This window comes from Oculina patagonica, chromosome 9 (assembly GCF_052425735.1).
Source record: "Oculina patagonica isolate OP01 chromosome 9, crgOcupat, whole genome shotgun sequence".
NCBI lineage: Eukaryota > Metazoa > Cnidaria > Anthozoa > Scleractinia > Oculinidae > Oculina > Oculina patagonica.
Window position 1 is genome coordinate 5863897 of NC_135766.1, and position 22711 is coordinate 5886607.

General features: G+C 36.7%; 1 pseudogene; it reads right to left on the reverse strand.

Annotated features, from left to right (window-relative positions):
• Window positions 1-895: 895 nt before the first annotated feature.
• Window positions 896-2751, reverse strand: LOC144666305 (prolactin-releasing peptide receptor-like; annotated as a pseudogene).
• Between the last annotated feature and the right edge of the window lie 19960 nt (window positions 2752-22711).

Below are 22711 nucleotides of genomic sequence, written 5' to 3' on the forward strand. Positions count from 1 at the left end.
TGAGGCTATGATAGCATTGAATAAAAAAATTAACTTTATCGGAGCGGGATTGCTTGATTTAAGTGATTATTATTTTTTTAGCTTTCGGTGTTATTCTTTTCTCACGATGTTATTTTGATTTCTTCGCTGTTTGGAACAGTTTATGATTTAATTTTACCCTGCATCAAGATTGCGGCATATTGGCTATGTTTTTTTTTGTTTTCGTTGTCCGATAACCTTGGCTTTATCTCGGTCCAAACTCTTACAACGTAAACATGTTGGCAACATCCGCCATTCTGACCGCAGCCTCGGAATGGGTTCCTATCTACCTCATCAAACACAGAAGCTACAATATCACGTGCACGTTTTGAGGGGTTTGTTTCCGCACTGCACAAACTACCTTACAGGATCCTAGTCAGCCACGCCTTTGTTTTTGTTCACACATGAGATTTTCGATATTATTTATTTCACACGGACCGCGTCTACACGAAAGCGATCGCCAAGAAACTACGAAAGGGACTACAGTGCGGGAGGTCTCGGGTTCGAGTCCCAGACCGGACCAACACTCAGGGTCTTAAAATAACTGAGGAGAATATGCTGCCTTTGCAATAACATCTGCAAATGGTTAGATATTCTAGTCTTCTCGGATAAGGACGATAAACTGTAGGCCCCGTCTCCTGCATCTTCAGTGTTATGGTCAGCAGCGGACGTAAAAGAACCCACACGCTTATCGTATTAAAGAGTAGGGCATGGAGTTCCCGGTGTTGTGGTCTGGTCTTTGCCCGTTGTAAAGTGCTTACTGTGAAATGCTCGGAGATATTAGCTGTATAAGCTACTCTTCAAATCCGAGGGTAAACAAAGTGATGATGATGATGAGGTAATTTAACAGACTCCCAGTAACACAACGTGCGGCGACGGAATAAGATTTCGCTTCACCATACAATCTCGATCATGATGGCTTCGAAAGTGGCGGATTTTACAGATTTTAAGGCATGGCTGACTAGGGCCCTTTGAAATCAAAGGATAAAATAGCTTAGTACCAATTAAAGATAGAAAGCACAAAAAAACTGAAAATGAACGATGTCCATAAAATTTAGAGCATTTTTTTTTATTATACCTCATCCGTGGAGTGGCTATTTTCAATCCTGGTTAAAACGGACTAACAAATTCTCTGGATTTCCTGTTTTTTAAGAGCTTTTCCAACCCAATATCCTCAAATTAATTGACACTAAACCGTGGTTATAAAAAACCTTTCTCCCAGCTGAGGTTTACTGGCCTAATATAGCTCGTCAATTTGTTTTCTGAGAAATGAAGGTCCCGTTCTCACGCCACTATAGGCTACATCGGTATGAAACTAACGTGGGCAAATATCGATCAACACCGGTGATAAACATGTTTTTTTGTTTTTCAGCCACCGTTGACTTCACTCCTTACCCTTTTTGTAGAGTCCTCTTTTTTTATTCTGATATTATTTGGTAGCGAGAGCTGCAAGCTGTTTAATTTTAAATTCTCGTGGTTTAGTTATTGCTAATCCGGTGCCTTAAGCTTCATGCACCAAAAATGCAAAGTTTTTAAAACATTTCTCAGTCCCTCTCTATAGCTATTAAAAAACACCAGGCAAATCACAGGCGATATAGCAGCGTTTGAATACCGTGCAAAATGCACGAAAAACCCGAATTGGTCCATATTGCATGGCAGCGTCCAATTCCATACGTAGAAAAACAAGATTCCGTAAATGTAGGTTGGCAAGACGCAGCAGGCAAATGCAAGAACTATAACACAGACATTCTTGAAAACTTTGATGTTTTCGGCTTGTCTCTGACGTGCAAAAGTTGACGATAGGTCCTCGGAGATTTCTCTCATTCTCAAACTCCAAATAATTCTTGAATACGTATAAGTTATAATAAAGAAAGGCACCAGGACTATAAGTACTAACTGTACGGTCACGTATTGTTCATGTGCTTTACGATTATCGAACTTTGGCGCCCAACTGAATGTGCACATTGTTGTGTTATTATGAGAAGCAAGTCGAGCAGCGTAAAAATATATACCATGCAGAGCCATCGATGTAAACCATATCAGTGGGATGATAAATTTGCATCGCTTGGTTGTAATGATTGCAGAACTGAATGGAAGAACTATTGCTCTGTATCTTTCAATGGAAATAACTACCAAGGTGTGAATTGAAACAGTCGTTGACATATCCTGGAAGAAATACGGACAAGTTTACACAAAATCAAACCCACGATCCCGTCTAGCAGCCATACTCGAGGGCCAAGCACTATCTCACAGAGTTTGTTTAGACAGCAAAGGTCGAGATCAGCAAGTCCGAGGCCGCCATGTTGGCAATGAGGTAGTTGACAGTTGTACGGGCTCGCTTGTTTCTTGCAGTAATCGTAACAATGGCGGAATTACCAATAAGCGAAACAACCATAATTACGCTGTAAACCAGAATCTTGACGGCTGTTACTGGGGAAGTATCTTCTGCCAGCGACCTGCAATCAGATTGATTTGCCATCTTTGAGTCTGAGGAGAAATTATTGGAGTACAAGTTAAAAATAGTTGCTTCAAATTACACACCATTACGCCTATTCAGGAGCCCATTTCTTTTATAGCACATACTACAACAAACAAGGACAGAAACTATTCAAAACATAATAAAACGTTTTTTTTTTTTAATTCTTAAAGCCGAGAAGATTCAGTTACTTCCCGAAACAAACTAATAAAGATCTAGTACATATACATATTATAGATAAAAAAGTGTCGTAAACCAATTAAAGATGAATTACAGTCCGTACTGCGCAATCTCGGCTGCAATGTTTATGTGAGCCTCACAAACAAAGCAAAACTAAAAATTACGTGACAAACTTACCTGTTTCTTCATTAATAACGCCAGATATCCTTGCAGAACAAATAATAACAAGTAGAAGAACCTTGACGCTATTTCAAACCGACGTTTCAGCTCATCGGAAATTCTTGAACGAAGCGAACTGCAATGGCGGACTAAAAACACTTCATGTATGCTGTCAACGAAGTGCAACGTTTTAACGAATTCAAAACAAAAACGAAAACAAACCCCGAGTCGCGCAGTACGGACTGGAAATCAGCTTTAACTTACTGTAAAATTAAACCCCCGATTCCTCTTCAGTAATAACGTGAAATGTTAGAATTGTTTCACCTACTTGCAGTTGTTCCACTTTGTTAAACTTAAAGCCGCAGAATCAACTTTGAAGTCACGTGTACTCAAGTGAATGTTTGGAGGTGTTATGTTTTGAGTCGCACTAGCTACTCATAAGTGACTTGCTCACACATTTACTGCGGCTGAAATACACGTGTCATACGTGACGCCGTTACGGTAGAGATACGGACCGTCGGCATTTGTAAAAGAAAATTCCGATATTCGAACTGATTGCGAGCGTAAACATTATGCGTTACTAATTATTTATTCATTTATTCTTTTTTCAAGTGGCCCTCTGAACAGTTGTGGCACGTATAGCAAAACATGTAGGCACCGTTCACGCGTATCCGTTTTCGTTTGAAAACACCACTTTGGCTTTGCGGATTGGCCTTCTGTCCACACGTATCCGGAGAAAACGGTGACCGAAAATGAAACTTTTCAAAAATGCTTTCCGGAGTATAAATTTTTGGAAACGCCATTTTTCTGAAGACGGTGAAAACGGAGTTTTCGAAAACGATGACTTCACTCATATTGGATCCAGTCTACCCCGCCCGTGCGAAAGAATGGTTGTGACGTCACGAAAATTGTGGCCATTTTTCAATTGTCGTTTAAAGGCGACAGCTAAATATCGAAGATGATGCGATTTTCAGGAAAACTAAACTCTTTGTTTTACCAAATTCTCAGCGTTTCCCAAAAAACTCTCGATATGCTTTACTGAGTTAGGTTTGGATGAAATACATTTCGACAAGTGAACGGTTGAGAGAAAACTGAATTATTTGATAGGTTATCAATATTCACTTACTGTTATCTTACAATGAGCTTATTTTCGCCAATCGATGATAAAGCTAGTACTAAAGGTTTTATATGTAATTGTCTTCTAATATGGTTGTTTCGAAGCGAACTTTTTTCGATGATATAGAGAAAGTAACTCGTTGTGATCATTTTACGGTGCTGCATGTGGATCCCGGACACATAAATTATACACAAAAAACAGCAAATTAAAGTTTGATGCCTCATTTCTATTTTATTGTAAAGAATTTGCTTTTACAAAGTCTTACATAACACCATCTACATCAACATATCATTACATATAACAAATGTGTTTCGTTAAATTTGCGTTGTCTTTTAACAAAATCAATTCAGTGCAGCAATTACACTCAAACAGCACAAGTAGAACGTGTTTTGCCAAAAAATAATCAGCGAATTAAATCTTACATTTTAAACGCATCTGTGGCGTTATGTGTGCGTCTTCTTTAACATTAATACCATTATAACAGCACTATAAGGAAAGTTTTTCTGAAGAATCACGAAGAACCGACGAATTAACTTTACAGACTGCAAAACGGTTTAACTAAAGATCTGGCGTTTTCAGCAAGTTCTTGAATCGTTGATTCAATTTGCTGCCGTTGTTTCGCTGTTCTTGGATATTATCCAAGCTATATCCAAAGGATTGAATATATCCTCGTCCAGAAGCTGCATTTCTTCAGCGCTCAGCAACTTGGCAGCCTCCGTCAGTTTTGATTTCTTGTCAGTGACTTTTGCATTAGCAACTTGACAGTGATAGCGCCAAGTACTCAGCCTTAGTCTTTGCCTTTTCTCGTCTTCTTTGCGCTGTTGTGGGACAACTTGGTCAGTTTTCTGTTGCTGCGGTACTGAAAAATCCACCATTTGTTCATGTTCAAAGGGAGTTTGACTCATATGGGCAGTTGAATCTTCACATAGTTTGTCGTGGCCTGGTGGATACATGTAGCTCTCTCCAATCTCCATTCTTGCTTGGGTCGCCGTCACTGTGATTTTCGCCTTTTCAACTCTAACCTGGAACTCTCTTAACTGACACAAAAACACACATTTCCTTGCTTTATATAGGCTGGCCATTTGCTGAAAAACAACCTCCTAATTAGTAATTAATTAACCGCTAATTAAAATTACAATGAAAAAAATTGTTTTTTATTGCGTTGAAAAACAACATCGCAATTAGTAATTTATTAACAGTACAATGGAAAAATGACTTGTTTTCATCACGTACTGGCAGTATTTTTGTTTGGTGTAAGTGATAGAAATGTTTATTAAATAGTATTTACAGGGTGGATTTATTGCAACATACCATATATATTGCATATAGCCGTCGTATTTGCCCGTTGGAATTTTTTTTTTTTTTAATTCTTAGCTTGATAAAAAAATTTCAACGAGCAAATGCGACGGCTCGGAGTATGCGTATGTTGCAAACAAATACGCCCACAGACTTTCCTTAGCAACGATAAACAATTATTATTGATCATAATATTTATAGACTGCTTAGCAACGTACAATCAAGGTACATTGCCCGACTGATTACATTAACATTTCACGTATTTAACAATATATACAGTATTTAAGTAACAAAAATATTTACAATATCAATTTTTTCAAGCACTGCTTTGCAACGAAGATAATTTGTTTTAATGACACATTCTCCAACATATTGTAAAATATTGTTATTTTTTAAACTATGACGATTTTTGGCTCCGTGTTTTTAAGCTAGATAAAGATTAGATATATTTTCAGAAAGAAGTAGTTTGTTTTTAGAACTTAAGAGATTTTTACTCATTTTCGTAAGTCACATGTATTTGTTTTTGCCTCGTGCCACGTGTCTCGACACGCGCTATCGGCCGCTATAAGGTCAAGTATTTGTTTTTTTATCCTCAACTCTGATTGGTTCATTTGAACCAAGTCACGCGCTGACAACGGCAACACGGCAGCGGGTGACTTGGTTCAAATGGACCAATCAGAGTTGAGGATAAAAAAACAAATACTTGACCTTGCAAAGAGGCCATTGTGCGCGTGGTTCGGTCACAAGCATATCAGAAGAAAGTCAAATAGGCGAACTTTAAGCCAAATTTTTCGTTCTTCACGAGTCTTTCGACCGCCGACACGCAAGCAAGTGGGGTGAAATTATCGAGCTTTATGGAACCGTTGGTTTTATTGCGATTCGGGTCTTTTTTTTAGGAGAGAGCGATTTGTGGAGTGACGTCTGGCCAGCGATCGATGTAGTGGGATGGTCAGCCTTTCCTTTCTTACAGAAGGGGAAACAACGATTTCGAATAACTCCACTAAACAGCGTCAGATTGGCTTTAAAATTGGCACAAGAGACAAGTAGGCCTTTCTCGATTATGCTAGCATTTTTTCGGCATTTTTGGGGAAAACGAGCATTTTTTTTTTGTTTTTTCTTGAAAAAAAATTGCTAGCATTTTCTGTCATTTGTCATGACTGTGATCCAGATTTCAGCACTCAGAACTCAGAAAGATAAATAATCCTTAAGTTTCACAATTTTGATTAATTAATTTGATTGTTTTCTGTCTGTGTGCGTTGTGTTTCGATTGTTTGTGCGTTGTGTTACTTGTTTACTTGTGTTGTGTTACTTGTGTGCGTTTTTTTAATTTTTTTTTAAAATATTTTTTTTAAAATTTGTTTTATATTTTTTTATTTTTTTTTATAAACAAACAATTATTTAGTATCACCAGAAGTACATAATCTAGATCATGTACTTCTGGTATCACCTGTTGTTGATATCAGCATATAATGTAAGAGTTTGTACGATTTGTTTGAAATGAAACAAAGCATTCTTTGGAATTCAAGTGTAATTTTTTAAAGAAATCAGGCATTATTTTAGCATTTTTTGGGCTTTATGCGAGAATTTCTAGTAGCATTAAATGCCAGTTTTACTAGCATAATCGAGAAAGGTCTAGAGACAAGTACACGACACATTTGAGGAAGGAAAACTTTATTTCAAATAAAATAGTTTTTTACAGCATTTTTTTACGATCGGTGACTTAATAATAATAATAATAATAATAATAATAATAATAATAATAATAAAACCTTTATTTGAGTGTCAAAACTGAAATAGCAGTAATAAAACCACTAAATGGGGACACTTTAAAGTAAAAGAAAAATAACAAAATCGAAATATCCTAATAAATGCTAAAATCGGTTAAAATTGGTTAAACTATTTACAATATATACAAGTAAAAATACAAGATAAAATATTTTCAATATATACAGAAAAAAATACAAGCTAAGAACTTACAATTCTCTATATACACAACGCAGAGTCGAAAATTTTGAACTTGGGAAGCCTGTGGACAGATTGTAAAAAATTAACAACGATAATAAATTCGATGATAAACTAGTAATGTAATAAGGGTTTTCATATGTAATTGTCGTCTTCTAATACGGTTGTTTCGAAACGAACTTTTTTTTTCAATGAAATGGAGGAAGTAACTCGTTGTAATTATCATGTTTACGCTGCTGTGGATCGCAGACCAAAGCTTTCCATAAATTATCCACAAAAAAGAAACAACATAAGTTTCATGTTTCATTTCTATTTAATTGTAAAGAATAAGGCCTTAAAGTCTTACATATCAATATCTAAATCAACATCACATTACATATAACTAATGTGTTTCGTTATATTTGCGTTGTCTTTTCACAAATCAATTTAATTCAGTGCAGAAATTACACTTAAACAGCACAAGTAGAACGTGTTTTGCCAAAAAATAATCAGCGAATTAAATCTTACATTTTAAACGCATCTGTGGCGTTATGTGTGCGTCTTCTTTAACATTAATACCATTATAACAGCACTATAAGGAAAGTTTTTCTGAAGAATCACGAAGAACCGACGAATTAACTTTACAGACTGCAAAAAAGTTTAATTAATGATCTGGCGTTTTCAGCAAGTTCTTGAATCGTTGATTCAATTTGCTGTCGTTGTTTCGCTGTTCTTAGATATTATCCAAGCTATATCCAAAGGATTGAATATATCCTCGTCCAGAAGCTGCATTTCTTCAGCGCTCAGCAACTTGGCAGCCTCCGTCAGTTTTGATTTCTTGTCAGTGATTTTGGCATTAGCAACTTCACAATGGTAGCGCCAAGTACTCAGCAGCCTTAGTCTTTGCCTTTTCTCGTCTTCTTTGCGCTGTTGTGGGACAACTTGGTCAGTTTTCTGTTGCTGCAGTACTGCAAAATCCGCCATGTGTTCATGTTCATGACTCATATGTGCAGGTGAATCTTTACATAGTTTGTCGTGGCCAGGTGGATACATGTAGCTCTCTTCAATCTCCATTCTTGCTTGGATCGCCGTCACTGTGATTTTCGCCTTTTCAACTATAACTCTCTCAACTGACACAAAAACACACATTTCCTTGCTTTATATAGGCTGGCCATTTGCTGAAAAACAACCTCCTAATTAGTAATTAATTAACCGCTAATTAAAATTACAATAAAAAAGTTGTTTTTATTGCGTTAAAAAACAACATCGCAATTAGTAATTAATTAACAGTACAATGAAAAAATGACTTGTTTTTCATTGCGTAGCAGTATTTTTGTTATGTGAACACAGTAGTAAGTGATAGAAATGTTTATTAAATATATTCACAGGGTGGATTTATAGCAACATACCCGTATAGCCGTCGCATTTGCCCGTTGGAATTATTTTTTTGTTTCTTAGCTCGATAACAACAAAAAATTTCAACGAGCAAATGCGACGGCCATAAGCGTATGTTGCAAATAAATACGCCCACAGACATCTCTTAGCAACGATAAACAATTATTATTGATCATAATATTTATAGACTGCTTAGCAACGTACAATCATTTTCCTAAAGGTACATTGCCCGACTAATTACATTAACATTTCACGTTATTGACAACAAAAATATTTACAACAACAGTATTTTCAAGCACTGCTTAGCAACGAAGATAATTTGTTTTTACGACACATTCTCCAACTAACTGTAAAATATTTTTATTTTTAAAACTATGACGATGTTTTGCTTCATTTTTTAATCTAGATGTAGATTAGTTTTTAAGGTAGAAGTAATTTATTTTTAGAACTTAAGAGATTTTAATTAATTTTCGTAAGTCACATGTATTTGTTTTTGCCTCGTGCCACGTGTTTAGACAAAAGCTAACGAGCGCTATACAAGGTCAAGTATTAGTTTTTTTTATCCTCAATTCTGATTGGTCCATGCATTTGAACCAATTCACGCGCTGACAACGGCAACACGACAACGCCAGACTTGGTTCAAATGGACCAATCATAGTTGAGGAGAAGGAACAAATTTCTGACATTAAGTAACGGCCGTTGGCGTGGTTTCGGTCACAAGTATATATCAGGATAGCCGAAGAGGCGAACTTAAAGCAAATTTTTTTCGTTCTTCACGAAGTCTTTCGACCGCCGAAAAACAAACATGTGGAGTGAAATTTACTGGGCTTTATGCGGAATTGTTGGTTTAATTGCGGTTCGGAAAGAGCAATTTGTGGAGTGACGTCTGGACAGCGATCGATGTAGTGGTCAGCCTTTCCTTTCTTTTAGAAGGAGAGAAAACGATTTCGAATAACTTCACTAAACGGCGTCAGAATGGCTTTTAAATTGGCACAAGAGACAAGGACACGACACATTTGAGGAAGGAAAACTTTATTTCAAATAAGATAGTTATTTACACCATATTTTTAACGATCGGTGACTTTCCCATAGAATTCTCTATATACACAAACTGTCCCAAACATGCTCCACGTAGGCAGAGTCGGAATTTTGAGCTTGGGAAGCCTGTAGATAGATTGTAAAAAATTAAACAATGATATAAATTATCCACAAAAAAGATACATGTTTTATTTCTATTTTATTGTAAAGAATAAGCCCTTACAAAGTCTTACATATCACCATCTACATCATCATTACATATAACTAATGTGTTTCGTTATATTTGCGTTGTCTTTTAACAATTCAAGTTAATTTAGTGCAGCAATTACATTTAAACAGCACAAGGCGTGTTTTGCCAAAAAATAATCAGCGAATTAACTCTTAAATTTTAAACGCATCTGTGACGTAATATGTGCGTCTTATTTTTCAGCGATAGCATTAAAACAGCACCATAAGGAAAGTTTTTCCGAAGAATCGCGAAGAACCGACGAATTAACTTTACAGACTGCAAAATCTTTAATTTAAGGTCTGGCGTTTTTAGGAAGTTCTTGAATTGTTGATTCAATTTGCTGCCTTTGTTTCGCTGTTCTTGGATATTATCCAAGCTATATCGGGTTAGGGGCGTAGCCAGCCTATAGGCCCGTAGGCCCGGGCCTACAAATTTTTCAGCTGACTGTTTTTTTAAATGTACAGTTAGAAACAAAATTCAAGGTGATGCACTTTCAAGATGAAATAGAAAGCAACTTTTAACATATCTTAGCATAATACATCTCGCAACTCTCCTATCTCAGCCTGATGAAATCAAGGAATCAAGACTTATCTAGCAAGTGCTAATTGTGGATCCTTCTGGGTTAGGTGACAAACAAACCCACAACAGCATTTATAGTACAACTAAAGTAAAGCGCGCGTTTTGATTGGTTAATTTAGCGTCTACTATTTGCCCATGGGTGCACGCTGACGTATGCCTTCAACCTGAGCGCGCGCGCTGATCTGATGCAACATGGCACAAGAAAGTGCCACTACTTCACAAATTTTAACATTTTTCCTGTGAATTTGAAAAGCTAAACATAAGTAAAACTATTTCTCCATAATGCTGAAAGACTCTTTTTAGGTTTTCGTCAGCGTTTACGCGAGCACTACACGCAATTGTTTAAATAGGCGCGCGCACTTTTACCTCAAAGAAACTGTAAACAAATCGCCTAAAAGTTGTGGAGTTGGGAGGTTTGCTAAGCACTCAAGAAGCTAGAGTCACGCATCTTTCGTTCTTAGCGCGTGCATCTGTAACTCAATATAGTGCATGCTGTGACGTTTACCATTTGTTAACAGTTGTTGAAGAAAGTGTGTCTATTTACAAACCAGCGAAAATTGGTGCGATTTCTTGTTATGTTAGAACTTAGAGGCTGTCGAAATACACACAGAATCACCAAAAAGTCGGACAGAGGAAGTATATGGTGTTGATCGCAAACCCCTCCCCGGCGAACCTAACCCCCCCCCCCCCCCCCCACCAAAAAATCCCTAGCGATTGACCAGGCCTACAACTCTTCAATAAGCTGGCTACGCCCCTGATTCCAAAGGATTGAATATATCCTCGTCCAGAAGCTGCATTTCTTCAGCGCTAAGCAACTTGACAGCCTCCGTCAGTTTTGATTTCTTGTCAGTGACTTTGGCATTAGCAACTTCACAATGGTAGCGCCAAGTACTCAGCAGCCTTAGTCTTTGCCTTTTCTCGTCTTCTTTGCGCTGTTCTGGGACAACTTGGTTAGTTTCCTGTTGCTGCGGTACTGAAAAATCCGCCATGTGTTCATGTTCTAAGGGAGTTTGACTCATATGTTCAGTTGAATCTTTAATTCACACAGTTTGTCGTTGCTGGGTGGATACATGTAGCTCTCTTCAATCTCCATTCTTGCTTGGCTCGCCTTCACTGTGATTTTCACCTTATTAATTCTGACTCTCTTATAACTGATACAATCAAAACACGCACTTTCTTGCTTTATATAGGCTGACAATTTGCTGAAAAACAACCTCCTAATTAGTAATTAATTAACAGCTAATTAGAATTACAATGAAAAAAGATGTTTTTCCGTTGCGTAGCAGTGTTTTTGCTGAAAAACAACATCGTAATAAATAATTAATTGACAGACAATAAGCAGTACAATGAAAAAAATGAATTGTTTTTTTTTTATTTCGCAGAAGTATTTTTGTTAGGTGAACACAGTAGAAAATAATAGAAATATTTATTAAATAGTATTTACAGACATTTCCTAGCAACGATAAACAATTTTTATTAATCAATCAATCAATCTTTATTTCGCTCTACATCATAATATTCATAGACTGCTTAGCAACGAACAATCATTTTGCTAAAGGTACATTGCCCGACTAATTACATTAACATTTCACGTAATGAACAATATATTCAGTATCTAAGTAACAAAAGTATTTACAATAACAATATTTTTAACCACTGCTTAGCAACGAAGATAATTTGTTTTTACGACACATTCTCCAACATACTGTAAAAAATTTATATTTTTAAAACGTATGACGATTTTTTGCTCCATTTTTTAATCTAGATGTAGATTAGATTTTAAGGTAGAAGTAATTTATTTTTAGAACTTAAGAGATTTTTATTAATTTTCGTAAGTCACATGTACTTGTTTTTGCCTCGTGCCACGTTTCTCGACACGCGCTATCGGCCGCTATAAGGTCAAGTATTTGTTTTTTTATCCTCAACTCTGATTGGTTTTCATTTGAACCAAGTCACGCGCTGACAACGACAACACGGCAGCGCGTGACTTGGTTCAAATGGACCAATCATAGTTGAGGATAAAATACAAATACTTGACCTTGCGAAGAGGCCGTTGGCGCGCGGTTCGGTCATAAGCATATGAGGTAAGTCGAAGAGGCGAACTTTAAGCCAAATTTTTGTTCTTCACGAGTCTTTCGACCGCCGAAACACACGCATGTGGAGTGAAATTTATCGGGCTTTATGGAACTGTTGGTTTTATTTCGATTCGGGTCTTTTCCTTTTGAGGAGAGAGAGCGATTTGTGGAGTGACATCTTGGCAGCGATCGATGGAGTGGTCAACCCTTCCTTTCTTACAGAAAACGAAAAAACGATCTCGAATAACTTCACTAAACGGCGTCAGAATGGCTTTAAAATTGGCACAAGAGTCAAGGACACGACACATTTGAGGAAGGAAAACTTTATGTCAAATTAAATAGTTATTTACACCATTTTTTTACGATCGGTGACTTTCCCATACAATTCTCTATATACACATGCTGTCTTATACACCACGTAGGTAGAGTCGAATTTTGAGCTTGGGAAGCTCGCGGACAGATTGTAAAAAATGAACAATGAATGATAATAAATTCGATGATAAAGCTAGTACTAAAGTTTTTAATATGTAATTGTCTATAAATACGAAGCGAATTTGGAAGCGAACTTTTTCCGATGAAATAGAGGAAGTAACTCTTTGTGATCATTTCACAATGCTGTGGATCGCAGACCAACACTTTCCATAAATTATTCACACAAAAGAAACAACATAAGTTTGATGTCTCATTTCTATTTTATTGTAAAGAATAAGCCCTTACAAAGTCTTACATATCACAATCTACATCAACATTTCATTCATACATATAACTAATGTGTTTCGTTATATTTGCGTTGTCTTTTCACAAATCAATTTAATTCAGTGCAGAAATTACACTTAAACAGCACAAGTAGAACGTGTTTTGCCAAAAAATAATCAGCGAATTAAATCTTACATTTTAAACGCATCTGTGGCGTTATGTGTGCGTCTTCTTTAACAATAATACCATTATAACAGCACTATAAGGAAAGTTTTTCTGAAGAATCACGAAGAACCGACGAATTAACTTTACAGACTGCAAAAAAGTTTAATTAATGATCTGGCGTTTTCAGCAAGTTCTTGAATCGTTGATTCAATTTGCTGTCGTTGTTTCGCTGTTCTTAGATATTATCCAAGCTATATCCAAAGGATTGAATATATCCTCGTCCAGAAGCTGCATTTCTTCAGCGCTCAGCAACTTGGCAGCCTCCGTCAGTTTTGATTTCTTGTCAGTGATTTTGGCATTAGCAACTTGACAATGGTAGCGCCAAGTACTCAGCCTTAGTCTTTGCCTTTTCTCGTCTTCTTTGCGCTGTTCTGGGACAACTTGGTTAGTTTTCTGTTGCTGCGGTACTGAAAAATCCACCATTTGTTCATGTTCAAAGGGAGTTTGACTCATATGGGCAGTTGAATCTTCACATAGTTTGTCGTGGCCTGGTGGATACATGTAGCTCTCTTCAATCTCCATTCTTGCTTGGATCGCCGTCACTGTGATTTTCGCCTTTTCAACTCTAACCTGGAACTCTCTTAACTGACAGAAAAACACACATTTCCTTGCTTTATATAGGCTGGCCATTTGCTGAAAAACAACCTCCTAATTAGTAATTAATTAACCGCTAATTAAAATTACAATGAAAAAAATTGTTTTTTATTGCGTTGAAAAACAACATCGCAATTAGTAATTTATTAACAGTACAATGGAAAAATGACTTGTTTTCATTACGTAGCAGTATTTTTGTTAGGTGTAAGTGATAGAAATGTTTATTAAATAGTATTTACAGGGTGGATTTATTGCAACATACGCATATAGCCGTCGCATTTGCCCGTTGGAATTTTTTTTTCTTAGCTTGATAAAAAAAATTTCAACGAGCAAATGCGACGGCTCGGAGTATGCGTATGTTGCAAACAAATACGCCCACAGACTTTCCTTAGCAACGATAAACAATTATTATTGATCATAATATTTATAGACTGCTTAGCAACGTACAATCAAGGTACATTGCCCGACTGATTACATTAACATTTCACGTATTTAACAATATATACAGTATTTAAGTAACAAAAATATTTACAATATCAATTTTTCAAGCACTGCTTTGCAACGAAGATAATTTGTTTTAATGACACATTCTCCAACATATTGTAAAATATTGTTATTTTTTAAACTATGACGATTTTTGGCTCCGTGTTTTTAAGCTAGATAAAGATTAGATATATTTTCAGAAAGAAGTAGTTTGTTTTTAGAACTTAAGAGATTTTTACTCATTTTCGTAAGTCACATGTATTTGTTTTTGCCTCGTGCCACGTGTCTCAACACGCTCTATCGGCTGCTATAAGGTCAAGTATTTGTTTTTTTATCCTCAACTCTGATTGGTTCATCTGAACCAAGTCACGCGCTGACAACGGCAACACGGCAGCGTGGTTCAAATGGACCAATCATAGTTGAGGATAAAAAACAAATACTTGACCTTGCAAAGAGGCCATTGTGCGCGTGGTTCGGTCACAAGCATATCAGAGATAAGTCGAAGAGGCGACCTTAAAGCCAAATTTTTCGTTCTTCACCAGTCTTTCGACCGCCGAAACACACGCATGTGGAGTGAAATTTATCGGGCTTTATGGAACCGTTGGTTTTATTGCGATTCGGGTCTTTTTTTGAGGAGAGAGCGATTTGTGGAGTGACGTCTGGCCAGCGATCGATGTGTGGGATGGTCAGCCTTTCCCTTCTTACAGAAGGGGAAACAACGATTTCGAATAACTCCACTAAACGGCGTCAGAATGGCTTTAAAATTGGCACAAATGACTAGGAAACGACACATTTGGGAAAGAAACTTTATTTCAAATAAGACAGTTATTTGCACCATTTCTTTTACCATCGGTGACTGTCCCATACAATTCTCTATATACACAAGCTGTCCCATACACCACGTAGGCAGAATCGAATTTTGAGCTTAGGATGCCTGTGGACAGATTGTAAAAAAATGAAAAATGATTATAAAATTCGATAATAAAGCTTGTACTAAAGGTTTTAATATGCAATTTTCTTCTAATACGGTTGTTTCGAAACGATCTTTTTCCAATGAAATAGAGGAAGTAACTCGTTGTGATCATTTTACGGTGCTGTGGATACCAGACCAACACTGATAATAAATTATCCTCAAAAAGATACGACATAAGTTTAATGCCTCATTTCTATTTTATTGTAAAGAATTAGCCTTTACAAAGTCTTACATATCACCATCTACATCAACATTACATACATATAACTAATGTGTTTCGTTATATTTGAGTTGTCTTTTAAAAAAATCAATTCAGTGCAGCAATTACAGCACAAGTAGAACGTGTTTTGCCGAAAAATGATCAGCGAATCAACTCTTACACTTTAAACGCATCTGTGGCGTAATATGTACGTCTTATTTTACAGCAATAGCATAAAAAAGCACATTAAGGAATGTTTTTCCGAAAAATCGCGAAGAACCGATGAATTAACTTTACAGACTGCAAAAACTTTAATTGAAGGTCTGGCGTTCTTAGGAAGTTCTTGAATTGTTGATTCAATTTGCTGCCGTTGTTTCGCTGTTCTTGGATATTATCCAAGCTATATCCAAAGGATTGAATATATCCTCATCAAGAAGCTGCATTTCTTCAGCGCTCAGCAACTTGGCAGCCTCCGTCAGTTTTGATTTCTTGTCAGTGACTCTGGCATTAGCAACTTGACAGTGGTATCTCCAAGTACTCAGCAGCCTGAGTCTTGGCCTTTTCTCGTCTTCTTTGCGCTGTTCTGGGACAACTTGGTCAGTTTTCTGTTGTTGCGGTACTGAAAAATCCACCATGTGTTCATGTTCAAAGGGAGTTTGACTCATATGGGCAGTTGAATCTTCACATAGTTTGTCGTGGCCTGGTGGATACATGTAGCTCTCTTCAATCTCCATTCTTGCTTGGATCGCCGTCACTGTGATTTTCGCCTTTTCAACTCTAACCTGGAACTCTCTTAACTGACAGAAAAACACACATTTCCTTGCATTATATAGGCTGGCCATTTGCTGAAAAACAACCTCCTTATTAGTAATTAATTAACCGCTAATTAAAATTACAATGAAAAAAATTGTTTTTTATTGCGTTGAAAAACAACATCGCAATTAGTAATTTATTAACAGTACAATGGAAAAATGACTTGTTTTCATTACGTAGCAGTATTTTTGTTAGGTGTAAGTGATAGAAATGTTTATTAAATAGTATTTACAGGGTGGATTTATTGCAACATACGCATATAGCCGTCGCATTTGCCCGTTGGAATTTTTTTTTCTTAGCTTGATAAAAAAAAATTTCAACGAGCAAATGCGACGGCTCGGAGTATGCGTATGTTGCAAACAAATACGCCCACAGACTTTCCTTAGCAACGATAAACAATTATTATTGATCATAATATTTATAGACTGCTTAGCAACGTACAATCAAGGTACATTGCCCGACTGATTACATTAACATTTCACGTATTTAACAATATATACAGTATTTAAGTAACAAAAATATTTACAATATCAATTTTTTCAAACACTGCTTTGCAACGAAGATAATTTGTTTTAATGACACATTCTCCAACATATTGTAAAATATTGTTATTTTTTAAACTATGACGATTTTTGGCTCCGTGTTTTTAAGCTAGATAAAGATTAGATATATTTTCAGAAATAAGTAGTTTGTTTTTAGAACTTAAGAGATTTTTACTCATTTTCGTAAGTCACATGTATTTGTTTTTGCCTCGTGTCACGTGTCTCGACACGCGCTATCGGCCGCTATAAGGTCAAGTATTTGTTTTTTTATCCTCAACTCTGATTGGTTCATTTGAACCAAGTCACGCGCTGACAACGGCAACACGGCAGCGGGTGACTTGGTTCAAATGGACCAATCAGAGTTGAGGATAAAAAAACAGAAACTTGACCTTGCAAAGAGGCCATTGTGCGCGTGGTTCGGTCACAAGCATATCAGAGGAAAGTCAAATAGGCGAACTTTAAGCCAAATTTTTCACTCTTCACGAGTCTTTCGACCGCGGAAACACACGCAAGTGGAGTGAAATTTATCGGGCTTTATGGAACCGTTGGTTTTATTGCGATTCGGGTCTTTTTTTTTAGGAGAGAGCGATTTGTGGAGTGACGTCTGGCCAGCGATCGATGTGGTGGGATGGTCAGCCTTTCCTTTCTTACAGAAGGGGAAACAACGATTTTGAATAACTCCACTAAACGGCGTCAGAATGGCTTAAAAATTGGCACAAATGACAACGAAACGACACATTTGGGGAAGGAAAACTTTATTTCAAATAAGATAGTTATTAACACCATTTTTTTTACCATCGGTGACTGTCCCATACAATTCTCTATATACACAAGCTGTCCCATACACCACGTAGGCAGAATCGAATTGTGAGCTTAGGATGCCTGTGGACAGATTGTAGAAAAAATGAAAAATGATTATAAATTCGTTAATAAAGCTTGTACTAAAGGTTTTAATATGCATTTTTCTTCTAATACGGTTGTTTCGAAACGATCTTATTCCAATGAAATAGAGGAAGTAACTCGTTGTGATCATTTTACGGTGCTGTGGATACCAGACCAACACTGATAATAAATTATCCACAAAAAGATACGACATAAGTTTAATGCCTCATTTCTATTTTATTGTAAAGAATTAGCCTTTACAAAGTCTTACATATCACCATCTACATCAAGTTACATACATATAACTAATGTGTTTCGATATATTTGAGTTGTCTTTTAAAAAAATCAATTCAGTGCAGCAATTACACTCAAACAGCACAAGTAGAACGTGTTTTGCCGAAAAATGATCAGCGAATTAACTCTTACATTTTAAACGCATCTGTGGCGCAATATGTGCGCCGAATTTTACAGCAATAGCAATAAAATAGCATCATAAGGAATGTTTTTCCGAAAAATCGCGGAGAACCGACGAATTAACTTTACAGACTGCAAAAACTTTAATCGAAGGTCTGGCGTTTCTAGGAAGTTCTTGAATTGTTGATTCAATTTTCTGTCGTTGTTTCGCTGTTCTTTGATATTATCCAAGCTATATCCAAAGGATTGAATATATCCTCGTCCAGAAGCTGCATTTCTTCAGCGCTCAGCAACTTGGCAGCCTCCGTCAGTTTTGATTTCTTGTCAGTGACTTTGGCATTAGCAACTTCACAATGGTATCTCCAAGTACTCAGCAGCCTGAGCCTTTGCCTTTTCTCGTCTTCTTTGCGCTGTTCTGGAACAACTTGGTCAGTTTTCTGTTGCTGCGGTACTGAAAAATCCACCATTTGTTCATGTTCAAAGGGAGTTTGACTCATATGGGCAGTTGAATCTTCACATAGTTTGTTGTGGCCTGGTGGATACATGTAGCTCTCTTCAATCTCCATTCTTGCTTGGATCGCCGTCACTGTGATTTTCGCCTTTTCAACTCTTACTCTCTTAACTGACACAAAAACACACATTTCCTTGCTTTATATAGGCTGGCCATTTGCTGAAAAACAACCTCGTAATTAGTAATTAATTAACCGCTAATTTAAAATTACAATGAGAAAAGTTGTTTTTTATTGCGTTGGAAAACAACATCGTTATTAGTGATTAATTAACAGTACAATGAAAAAATGACTTGTTTTTCATTGCGTAGCAGTATATTTGTTAGGTAAACACAGTAGTAAGTGATAGAAATATTTCAGTAAAATAGTAGTTACAGGGTGTATTTATTGCAACATACGCCTATAGCCGTCGCATTTAATTGCCCGTTGGAATTTTTTTTTTCTTAGCTTGATAAAAAAAATTTCAACGAGCAAATGCGACGGCTATACACGTATGTTGCAAACAAATACGCCCACAGACTTTCCTTAGCAACGATTAACAATTATTATTGATCATAATATTTATAGACTGCCTAGCAACGAACAGTCAATTTCCTAAAGGTACATTGCCCGACTAATTACATTAATATTTCACGTAATTAACAATATATAACTGGGTCCAGTGGTTCGAAGGGTGGATAACGCTATTCACCGGATAAACCACTATCCAGTGGATAGCGTAGTTTGTTTTGTTAGCATTTATCCACTGGATAACGATTTATCCGGCGGATAGCATTATCCACCCTTCGAACAACTCGGCCCCGATTGAAAAAACGTTGCTCCGTGAAAAGCTCAAACCATGAACGATTAGACCGAATGGGATTATGGGTAGACAGCATTGGTAAGCGTTGTAATAATCAAGGCAATATTTTCGTTGAGAGCTTTAAGAGCATGATTGATGCAACCTGTCGTATGATGATGTTCATTCTGTCACAACAGAGGATTACTTTTTCCGATTTCCCAGTAAACATTTTGGTCGCATCGTTTATCATTTAGGCTTTTCACGGGTCAACGTTTCTTCAATCAGGTGTATACAGTATCATAGTAACAAGCTTTTATTAAGCTTAATGCAGATAGGATTTTCAGCTAGAATAAATTTATTTCTAGAACTATAGAGACATTAATTAATTTTCGTAAGTCAAATGTATTTCGTTTTTAGCCTGGTGTCACGTGTCTAGACACATGACAGGAGTATATGTGGAAACTTTCTGCATACCTGTGTCGAATTTTCATATTCCTAATGTAAGATTACTGTTACTGCTAATGTAAGATTACAGTAAAAACACGCCTCGTCATGCATCGAGCGCGCGCGTTGAGGAAACTATCTAAACACAAACGGTAATTCGAGAAAGGTTGTCGGGAAAAAGCACAAAAGTGCACGCGACAAGACCGAAAGGTAGTATGGGTAGAAGTAGAGAGCTATTGCACGTGCTGAATACTAATAAGATGGCGTCATGACAAACGCAAATTTGAACGTTTTTCTTTCTCTTCAGACATGTGGAAACAAGGTTATTTTAGCCACGATGAATTTTAGAAGAATTTTCAAAACTCAAAGACATGCGACAGTAAAACGTAAAGCTACAAAAAAAAGGTCTCCTGAGTGGAAAACAAAATCTTCACGTGCAAAAATATTCAAACTTGTACATTTCCTCTAGACCAATATGTATAATTCAAGTGAATACCCAGCCCCCCTTTCGGCCTTGTCTCGTCCACTTTTGTGCTTTTTTTCGACAACCTTTCTCGAATTAGCTGTATAGGAATGATTGCCGTGGCATTTATAACTTCGCTTGTATAGACAACGTTCTCTACTAATTCCCGACAGATTGTAAAAAATATACAGAAAATCAATGTGGGAAGTTTAAAAAGTTCTAATATTTCTGCCCATACTATCTAGTAATTTTCTACAAACTGTAATATTCTTGATTTTTTTTGACTCGATAGCTTTCCATTTATTTCACTTGCTGCGCGTGACAGTAGCGTCGCTGGCGTGACAGTTAAAACCAGCAATTAGCGAAGAAAAAAAAGGTACCAAATTTCGATTTTAATTCTTTGGCAGCAAGGTTAAAAATAGGTACGTAATTTTGATTTTTATTTGTCGGCCGATCGCGAGAAATTAAAGTAACGGTCGCTAATATCGTTGAGAGGAAATAATTAGTTTTGTTTTTTAACCCAAAGAGTATTTCTTAGTAAATGTGTAAAAAGGTATGATTATTTGATTAACTTTCAACAACTTAAAAGGTAGAATTTGAAAATGGGCCATAAATCAAAGTCAGAGCAAAAACCAATTTGCACTAGAAAACCAAAATTGCCCAAACTTTCACTGACTGTTCGCCCTAGTCTTTGATTTATTTTGTTATGTCGATAAGTGTTTCAATAAAAGTGCGCAAATTTGAGATATCCAGAATGTGCGCCCGAAAGGGACATATGGAATATATATGCACCAGAATTTTTTATAACAACTAAAAGTACTGAAATCTTTGTGGTGTTAACCCTTTGACTCTTGCACCGGCCTAAACCGGCCGCAAAGGATCGGGGCATTTGTCCCGCTTGTGACGTCATCACCTTTCACCCAGAAAGGCGACATCTATGCTCGAATTGTGAAGCAGAAGAAGACCTTTCCAACGATACCTAAACCAGCGCGATTAGATTAATGGAACTTGAAATATGCACCAAAACGCTTCAAAATTTTAGCGAAAAACTCAAAGGAAAATTGCCTCTTTCCACCCTTTGCTTGTCCATGGTAAGTAGTTCTTGCCTCCTTTACGCTTTCGCGGAAATTCTTCTACTTAAAAGAAGCCTGGCACTAGAAGGCCAAACACTGCAGCAAAAAGAAACGAAGAAGAAGAAAAGGAAAAGCGAAAAAAAAAAATAACAAAAAACGAAAAGCCTAAAGTGGTAGGTTGGTTTATCGTCCAAACTTTGATTTGTGCGCATGCACGAGCTAAAAAGTTGTTAAACTTGATCCTGGTGAGAAATAAGCATGCATTTTGTGTTTTGAGGGCCGATTTCAGTGATTTGGAGTTATTTTAGCTTAAAATAGACCTTAAAAGGTCCAAAACACCTAAAAAATGCGGGTTTTTTTGGAAAATCTCCAGGAGTCAAAGGGTTAAAACGTCCAATACCGTTCCATAATTTCGACATATCTAAAACCCTAAAGGGGCACAACAGTGTTTTTACATGAAATGGAAAGCGTTCTGACCCAGGCTCCAAGTTTGTGCGCCTCCCGCCAATCCGGAGTAATCTTCTCAGCAGATAAATGGCTTTTAAACAGTAGATTCGCGTCTACATTTTGTTTTGATTTTTTTTTTTTTTTTCATATAATATAAAAGCTCTTATACTGGGTCTACAGCTACATATGCATGTTGCTTGTCCTGTATTGGAAATCTTGTTCTATCCATAGCAGGTCTAAACGTTAAATCGTGTTTGTTTTTTTAGTTAACCAACCGATTGAGAAAAGAGTTAACAACAATACGGTTGATTAGCGCGAAAAAGCCTTTTAATCTACATAGAACACGACGATTGAATAGAACATTATTTCCACTTCTGAAACGTTCGGAGTTCAAACAATGCATGCTAACAACAACTGAAACGAATGAACATTATTAACAAAGGAAATTCGTGTTAGTTCTGATTGTCTGCTTTTAGCAATAAGTGAATTTAAATGAATAATTTGATATATAAAGGTTTGAGGACTCCTTTTCAAAATCAATGAAGCAATGTAATTTCATATACACTGCATTTTCAAAACGGCATATGCATGAGTTACATGCTTTCTTGAGCACAAACAATTTGTAAATTCAATGTAGCCGAGGGAAATAATTATAATATTTCATTGTCTC